Source organism: Gastrolobium bilobum, unplaced genomic scaffold (genome assembly GCF_033153095.1).
Source record: "Gastrolobium bilobum isolate Gb01-03AN ecotype WA unplaced genomic scaffold, APGP_CSIRO_Gbil_v1 utg4226, whole genome shotgun sequence".
NCBI lineage: Eukaryota > Viridiplantae > Streptophyta > Magnoliopsida > Fabales > Fabaceae > Gastrolobium > Gastrolobium bilobum.
The window spans coordinates 95357-104681 of NW_026896784.1; positions in this window are offsets into that span (position 1 = coordinate 95357).

A 9325-nucleotide genomic window follows, 5' to 3' on the forward strand; every position below is an offset into this window, starting at 1 on the left:
TTTTTTTTTTGGTAAACATTTTTTTTTTTTTTGCTTTTCTTTACTACACAAGAAAATTACATTCTTTCCATGTGCATTTTGTAAACTTAAATCACTGAAAGCAACTTGAATCTTTAACTAAACCGAGACATATGCTGCCCCAAAAAATATATAAATATTGTAATTTTTTTTACTTATTAATTTAATTATGATAATTTATGTGTATTATCACTTTATAAAGGTTATATGTTAATCAAGTGGCTTCAACAAACTCAAGAGGAACGAATTGAGCTTATAAAAATTCTTAACAAAAAGAACCATTTTTCTTGTCAAGACTGATGTCCAATTATATTTAAGTCAAAGTAATAAGTACATATTTGGTAAAAAGACTACTCACAATTAAACTTAAGGTAAGGTATAATAATGAAAATTGACTTAATACGGTGTTAAATACTCACTCAAATAATGTCGAATTGATTTACTATGTGATGGATATTCAATAATTCAATTTAAAAGAACTCTTAAATTCAAATTGTTCTAAAACAAAAATATGCAATGCTTGTTTTGGATTTAAAACAATCAAAATCACTCATTGAAAACAAAATGATCAAGGTGATTCTTATATATGCAAGAAACCAACTTACATATCCAAACCTTTAATTAAATCAATTTCATTAAGAATAGTCCTTTATGACAACAATTACAAAATGCAAATTATGTGTTGGGAACTTAAAAGAGAAAGAGATAGTACAAACACAATTTATCCTAGGTTAGCCTGAAACCATCGTGAACTACATCCCATCCTTAGCCAACAAGTCAATATTTTCTTCCAATATTACTCATAGCCTATGAAGCACCGACTCCGACACGGCATTTTCGATACGTTCCAAATACGTTCTCGATACGACCATTAATTCGTCGATATGATACAATACGTTTCTGATACATTCCCGATACGCGTATCGGATACGTTGGAAAAAAAATTCGGAGTATCGGTGCTTCATAGCTCATAGCTTCTGTTGAGAAATATAGTCTCACATTGGTTGTATAAGCAACTAATGTGAGGTTTATAAGGCCTTGGGCACTCCCACCCTTTGAGCTAGCTTCTGGGGTGGTGTATCCCAAGGTTTTTAACATGGTATTAGAGTTTCGCCGCCCCCCACTTTCTCTTGTGGACTTTCTTAGCACAAGTAGGCTGGGCCTGTTGCATCTTCCACTCTTCAAGCCCAATGGGCTCTCGTGTGAGGGGGCGTGTTGAGATATATAGTCCCACATTGGTTGTATAAGCAACTAATGTGGAGTTTATAAGGCTTTGGGAACTCCCACCCTTTGAGCTAGCTTTTAGGGTGGTGTATCCCAAAGTTCTTAACATGGTATCATAATTGGACCCATCCAATTTATCCACACTCAACGGAGCAAGGATATAATTTGAGAAAATAGTAGACTCCAACTTTTGTCCCGCTGGAGTCCCAGAAACAGAAACATTGGAGACAGGAGTGTCCATAATCAAAGGAAAAAGGCAAAAAGAACAGGTCAAAAACTAACCGGTAGAAGCGGGATCTGTGCGTCAACACAAAAAGAGGTCCAAACACCAAAACAAGACCAGATCCAGAACCTACGCAAGGAGACGAGAAGATCGCAACCAGCCACGGCCGGAGAGGGGCCTCCACGCCAAAAGCTAGCTAAAAGGGTGGGAGTGCCCAAGGCCTTATAAACCTCACATTAGTTGCCCATACAACCAATGTGGGACTATATTTCTCAACATGCCCCCTCACACGAGAGCCCATTGGGCTTGAAGAGTGAAAGATGCAACAGACCCAGCCTACCTGTGCTAAGAAAGTCCACAAGAGAAAGTGGGGGGCGGCGAGGCTCTGATACCATATTAAGAACCTTTATAAGGCTTTGGGAACTCCCACCCTTTGAGCTAGCTTTTGGGGTGGTGTATCCCAAGGTTCTTAACATGGTATCAGAGCCTCGCCGCCCCCCACTTTCTCTTATGGCGTTTGTTAGCACAGGTAGGTTGGGCCTGTTGCATTGTCCACTCTTCAAGCCCCATGGGCTATTGTGTGAGGGGGCGTGTTGAGATATATAGTCCCACATTGGTTGTATGTGCAACTAATGTGGCCTTTATAAGGCCTTGGGCACTCCCACCCTTTGAGCTAGCTTTTGAGAAGGTGTATCCCAAGGTTCTTTACATGGTATCAGAGCCTCGCCGCCCCCCACTTTCTCTTGTGGACTTTCTTAGCACAGGTAGGCTGAGCTTGTTGCATCTTCCACTCTTCAAGCCCAATGGGCTCTCGTGTGAGGGGGCGCGTTGAGATATATAGTCCCATATTGGTTGTATGAGCAACTAATGTGGAGTTTATAAGGCTTTGGGAACTCCCACCCTTTGAGCTAGCTTTTGGGGTGGTGTATCCCAAGGTTCTTTACATGGTATCAGAGTCTCGCCGCCCCCCACTTTCTCTTGTGGACTTTCTTAGCACAGGTAGGCTGGGCCTGTTGCATCTTCCACTCTTCAAGCCCAATGGGCTCTCGTGTGAGGGGGCGTGTTGAGATATATAGTCCCACATTGGTTGTATGAGCAACTAATGTGGAGTTTATAAGGCTTTGGGAACTCCCACCCTTTGAGCTAGCTTTTGGGGTGGTGTATCCCAAGGTTCTTAACAGCTTCCAAGTCTTCTAGTCCTTTGGTTAACTGATGAATTACGTTTCAGCCCTATTTCTGGCATTCCAACTGCAGAATACTGCTACTTTACGTTCTTGTTTTTAAATAATATTATAAATATAAGTGTAAATACAATACATTTTAACTTTAGTAAATAAATAAGCATGAAGATGAAAAGGTGAGGAAAGAGAGAGAAAAAAGAAAAATATGAGCTATAATTTTGTTTTTGATTCCACTCATTCCTACATTTTGCTTTTTTGCAAGATACCACAAAAAGACACCCACTAAAAAGATAATCATGGCATCAAGGCATAAAAGGATAAAAGAATAATTCTGACATGTTCAGATTGGTTAGAAGAGAGAGCAAAGCAAAGACAGCTCAATCATTTTCAACATTTCAAGCTGTTCTGTCCGTGGGACAGAGATGTCTAGCCCAATAGGCTAGTACGTTAATATTGGATCTAGTGCCTTCTCCAAGGTATTTATAGAGGAGATACCCTTGAGTCTAGCAGATCACTGTGCACAGAATACTATAACGGCGTTAGCTAATGGGGTGTGTGTGCGCGCACAGTGACAACATAACAGTAAGAGAGAGCGTAGTACCTTTAGGGTTTACCTTTGTATTTATAGAGGTTACCTGTAGGTAGTGTGGATGGTCCTTTGGTTCCTACGGTGAGGGTCCAGGCTTGATAGCTATGCTGTCGCATTAGGGTTAGTATCCTTGATGGATATCTATCCTTTATTAGCATCAATCCATATCTTGGATTGCCCCTTGTTGGGCTTATTACTTAATGGGCCCATTATACGGGTCCATAACAATTGCCCCTCAGCCCGGCTACCTGGGTATCCGGGTAGTCGGGATGAACTTATGAGTGCATCTCTCCAGGTTTTTACCCCTGAATGTGTTTGTGTTTTTGTAGACTTGCATGCTCCGCTTATGAGGGAATTTTTTCCTCGCGGGATATCCTTTTCCCCTTATGTCGACGAGTTGAGCATCAACCCCGTGAGATATTTTGTGTACCCCACTGTTTGGGTCGGGTTGCCTCCTAATGTCGGTATACGTGTTGCTTTCGAGTTCTTGACCTTCGTTATGTGCAGCGCCATTTCCCTTGTATTGCCTTGCTGGTTGAGCATCAACCATATTGCTACTCCGAGTTAGGAATACGCTTGAGTTGTTTTAATCCCACTTGCGGGTTGCCCCTAAGCGGTATTCCTCATCTCGGACTGTATCTGCATATTTATTAGGCCGACGGTTGTGCATGATCCCGTCGACGTTTTCATGAAGAACCCGCGTCGGCATTTTACCCGGATTATTGGGGCACGCATGTATGCCTGTTGCTTCCTTGGTCGGGTTGTTGAAGAACCCGTCTAAGATTTCCTTGTGTAACCGGGTAGAAGCTGCGCTGGAATAATCGTGAGTTGACTATTACCCCAGCGTCAGTTTCGAACTCGGTGAACAGCTGTATGTTCATATACACCTTGTCTCATATGTAGGTTTGTGAACTATACTCATTGCATTGTGCCCGCTTGCTTTAGCGTGCTGCAGCCGTTCTTATGCCGTCATTGCGTTTCGTGCGCATTTATTGCAGCATCGCTTCAGTTGTCTAATCATTGCTCTCTTTTTTTGGGGAAGTGACAGTTTTGCCTTTGCCCCCTAGCCTCCTCTGTGTTGTGATTTCCGCGCATGATGATTGCGGTTTCTACCCACGATCGTGGCAGTTATGAGTTGAGGGTGAAAGGACCTAAATAACCCTGACCTTTGCTATTCGCACTTCAGTGGTCACTTGCTTGGCTATATAAGCCCTATTTCCCTCTTACATGCTTTTGTTTCGCCTTTGAGCATTGTGCACCAGCGTTAGTTGTTTGCTTTCGTGTACGTGTCTTCTAAGTGTTGTGCCTCATTTCGGCTTCAGTTCTTCATCTTCCTTCAACAGGTATTTCACATATTTTCAGCTTTTTGTTGATTCTGTTGTGCGATTCTGCATTTTAACGTTTGCTTGCTAGTATGCTTTTTAAATTTGAAGATGTATATTTTCCATCGTCGATTTTTTCCTCTTTCCCTCTTTCTCCAGAACCTGTAAAAAACTTCCATAGTTTGCCTCTTTCAGAAGTTGTATGTTCCCTCATGTCGTGTTGGTGGTCATCACCTTGCTTTTCTCCTCCTCCTCCTTTTGCTATTTGACATTTAGTGTTTTTCAGTTTTTGACCAAATGAGGGGGAAAAACTCTTTTTCTTCAGCTCTGTTTTTTAAAGGGAAGAGGGAGGAAGATCCTGATTTTTTCAAAAAGATTCCTCCAGGTGCTCGTTTTTGGCTTTGGGATATTCTCAAGACCGAAGAAGAGGAGCAGGAAGCTATGCTTCGAGGCTGCCGTGGTGGTAGATCTCGGCGAAGGGCCAGGGTTTCGAATAGGGAGTTAGGGTCTCACCGGGGTAGAGGTTGTTCTTCCCGAGATAAGTGTCTCATAAAAAATAGTCCTTCAGTTCCTTCTTCTCAACCCGGGGATGTGCTTTATTTCCAGCCCATGACCACTTCGGGTTCATGTTCCAACACCCGTGCTTTGCCTTATCCTTCCTTTGTCTCAGGAGGTGTCCCCTGTTACTCTTGCGTCTATTTGAGTGCTAAGCTTGTTGAGCAAGGATGTGACTCGTTGGTCGAGTCCACTTTGGAAAGTTGTCGGCATGGAATTTTTGTTGGATCGATGTCGGCATCTGGTGGGGCCAATGATCCGATTACTATTTTTGACGTGCCCAGCTCTTCATCTTCTAGTGACTCGTCATCTTCTAGTATTTTTGATGCAGGTATATCCATTCTTTCCTTCTTATTTAAACTTTTTTGTTTTTCTAGGCATTTATGGCATCGCCCCTCAAGAGGTAGTATAGGAATCTGGTTCTGCCAAGTCGCATTGTGGGTTTCCGCCAGCCTCATTGATATCCCAGTTTCCCTGGGTGACTCATGAGGTTTTGAATACCACGTCCGAGCTTTCTTCGGAGGATGTGGCTAGACTTTCTGTCAGGTTGGTTGAAAATTTTGACATCATAACTCCTGTAGAAGACGAACCTGTATGTTCAGGCGGAACTGAAGAGGGTCCTTGCTTCTTTTTCTTCTACCGAGATTTCGTTACTCAACTCGGACTCTGATTTCCCTTGACCGAGTTTCAAATAAAGATACTCAATCATCTTCACATATGCCCTACACAACTCCATCCCAACGGGTGGGGTTTTGTTAAGACTTTTGAGCGGTTTTGTGCCTATCTTGTTCTTCATCCTTCCGTTATGGTTTTCTTTTTCTTCTTTCAAGTTATCTCTTGTCGAACTGGTCGCGAACTGCCAGAACTGAAAGGTTGGATTACTGTCAGAGGTGTCCCTGGGCGTAGACTCTTTAAGGTCTACACGGAGGCCTTTAAAGGTTTTAAAAACAAGTTCTTTAAGGTTTGCGCGCATCCCGGTAAGGAGGTATGGTTTCTTCAAAACTGTGGCACGAATGATGTAGAGGGAAAATTTCCCTTATCCTCGTCATCCGATCATTTCCAATTTCCTCCTTCCAGCTACTTCTTTAAAGAATCCCAGTTAGGCTCCGATGATATTAATATTGTGATCGCCATCGGTACATATCTTCAGACACATCAGCATGCTAGCGTTGCGTCTCTCATTTATAAGTCTCAAGAGGAGCTTGATGCCGAATTAAGTATGTCTGATTGCTATATTGAAGTGCTTTATATTGCGCTTAACAACTGATTTCATTATTTTGCTTTGCAGTTCCCCAAATGGAAAAGCAACCAAACACTCTTCCGAGCTGGTTGGCCGCGTTGACCAAGGGAAGGAAAAAGTCTCTCCCCGGGTTGTCGCAGAAGGATACTTCCCCCGGATTGGGGAAAAAGAGGAAGTTGTCAGAGCTGAATCCGGAAAAGGATGATGTCAACAAAACAAAAGCCAAGGTGACAGAAAAAGGGCAAGGTAGGAATAAAGGCAAGGAGATCCCCGCCGAAAATGTTCCTCCCTCCTCTCCTCGGCAAGTGATGAAAGCCCCACCTCCTCCTTCGTGTTCCGGTTTGGCCAAGCATGGCGTATGGCAGTCCGGGTTGTCTGATGCTATTCGAGAGGCAGTTTGTCCGCCTGAGTCATTCTCCAGTACAAACCCCTTCACAGCTGAAGAAATTAAGGTGCTGGATGATCTGGAGCTCGGTGGCCTGAAGTTGTCTGGGTTAACGAGATCATTACGTTCGTTGAAGCGTAAGTATCTCCGTTCTATTGATGAGGCTGCTGCCTCTCGGGAAGAAAAAGCAAAGACTGTTGCCGAGTTGCTTAAGGTGAAAGATGATTTTTCATCGATGAAGGAAAAATATACCCAAAGTTCGTCTGACTTGGGAAAAGCACAAGAATCCTTGACACAACTTCGAAGTGATCATGAGAAGCTCCAATATCTCCATGCCTGCAACAGCAAGAGTTTGAGTGATTTCAAAATCACGTATGAGAAGGCAGAGAGGGAGATGAAATCAGCGCAGGACAAATTGAAGGAAACAAAGGCCCAGTTGAGGGAGGCTCAGGACGAAGCTCAACTCTACCGGGGTGAACTTGAAAAGTTTATCACTGATTCCTTTTATAATGCATTAAGCCAACTGCAAGTTCTGAACCCATATTTGCTTTTGAATGTGGTTGGCTTAAGCCCTCGTGCATATGTTGTTGATGGTCGAATCATTTTTCCAGCTGCCGCCTCCCCTTCCCGTGTTTCGGCTTCACAATCCGAAAAAGTTGCTGCCGTCGAGGATGGTGATGAGGCTACCAACCAACCCGCAAAGGAAGTTGAGTCGACCAATCAATCCGGCAAGGAGGTTGTGGTGCTGGAAGATCCTCCTGCAAGCCCGACAAAATGAAGGGCCGGAATGCCGGTTGGATTTTGTAACTTGTTGGTGTCCTTTGGGCCCCTTTTTGATTTAGCTTGAATATTGCCGGTTTTATCCCGATTTTAATTTTTTTCTGGACATACAATTTCGCTTTGAATATCCTGCTTTATGGTATGTCGTTTTGCATCTCCTAATTCCGAATTCACCGTAGATGCATTTATCTAGGTTATCGATTTGTCGGAATTCAGCATGTCGTTGCAGTAATGCTTTTGCTTTTTTGATTAGGCAACTCTTTTTTGCTTTGTCGAAGGATATGACTTAACCACTTTTGGCATATGCATAAGCCCCTTTACGAGGTAGTATTCCTCATCATACCCGGATTGGCCCTAAGCTTTAGGAATTCCTAAGTTGCTCAGATTCAAATCCGATTTATTTAGATATATTTCACCCTCGTACCTGATGAGTGATATACCGAGTTTGCATTATTTTTCAATACTTTTTGGGTGAAATCTTCATCCCAATTTGTTTTTATGAACTCGTGCATCATACGAGTTTTTAATTCATGACATGGCCGAGGTCAAAGCATTAGACGGATTCCGCTTTATGTCAATTCGATGACGCGTGTTTGTTTAACTTACTCATCCTGGTAAGCTTGCATATGTAATGGACCTTGTCTTTTGACTTAGCCATTTAATTGAATTTGAATTTCATAACTCAATTTATCTAAGGTAAAAACAATAATGCCATCTGTCCCTTTTTGGTATCATGACCAAAATAAAGACATTTTGACTTGATCAGAGTAACTATGGAAAATTGTATTTGTACCTCGGATTTGATATTGATATATCAAAGATAGACAAGGACAAATCTTTTAAAAAGAAAAATTCCTCATTTATTGATATCAAATTGCGAATTACATGAATTTGCCGGCATATTCGGCTTTAGTCAAATCCCTAGTAGAGGAAAGAACTTAAATCAAAATGCAATTTAGAAATATTGAAGCGGAGGAGTGCAGATTTAGCTGTAGTATGTCTTCAGCTTATCTGCATTCCAGGTCCGCTTAACTTCTTTGCCTTCGACTGTCTCCAAGATGTAAGCTCATTTTCCGAGTTTTTCTCTAACTCGGTAAGGTCCTTCCCAATTTGCAGCTAGCTTTCCATCTCTTACATTCTTGTTGCCAATATCTTCTCTCTTGAGTACCAAGTCATTCTTTTCAAAATTTCTTGGTCTCACTTTCTTATTATACTTTGCTGCGGTGTGTTGTTTGGCCATCATATTCCGACAGTGAGCTGTGACCCTAGCTTCATCCACAAGGTCTAGTTCTTCAGTAAGCATTTTACTGTTCTGTTGTTCACCTTGTTCAAGATTATTCAGTCATCTCCAGGAGGGTTCTCCAATCTCTACCGGAATCATGGCTTCACATCCATACGTTAGTCTGTAAGGGTTTCTCCAGTTGCAGTTTGGGTGCTTGTTCTGTAACCCCACAAGACAAAGTATAGCTGGTGAACCCAGCTTTCTTTTGCAGCAAACATTCGTTTTTTGAGACCTTCCACAATCACTTTGTTGGCAGCTTCGGCTTGCCCATTCGATTGTGGGTGTTCCACAAATGCGAAACGATTAGCTGCTGGAATTTCTTATCAGCAAACTGCGTTCCGTTATCAGTAACCACCTCGGCTGGGATTCCGAATCTCGAAACAATATTTCGTTCAAAGAACCTTTGCACTCTAGCCGAGGTGATTGTGGTGACTGGTTCTACTTTTATCCACTTTGTGAAGTAATCCACAGCCACGATCAACCATTTGTGTTGCCCTTCAGCAGCTTCAAAAGGTCATAGCAAATC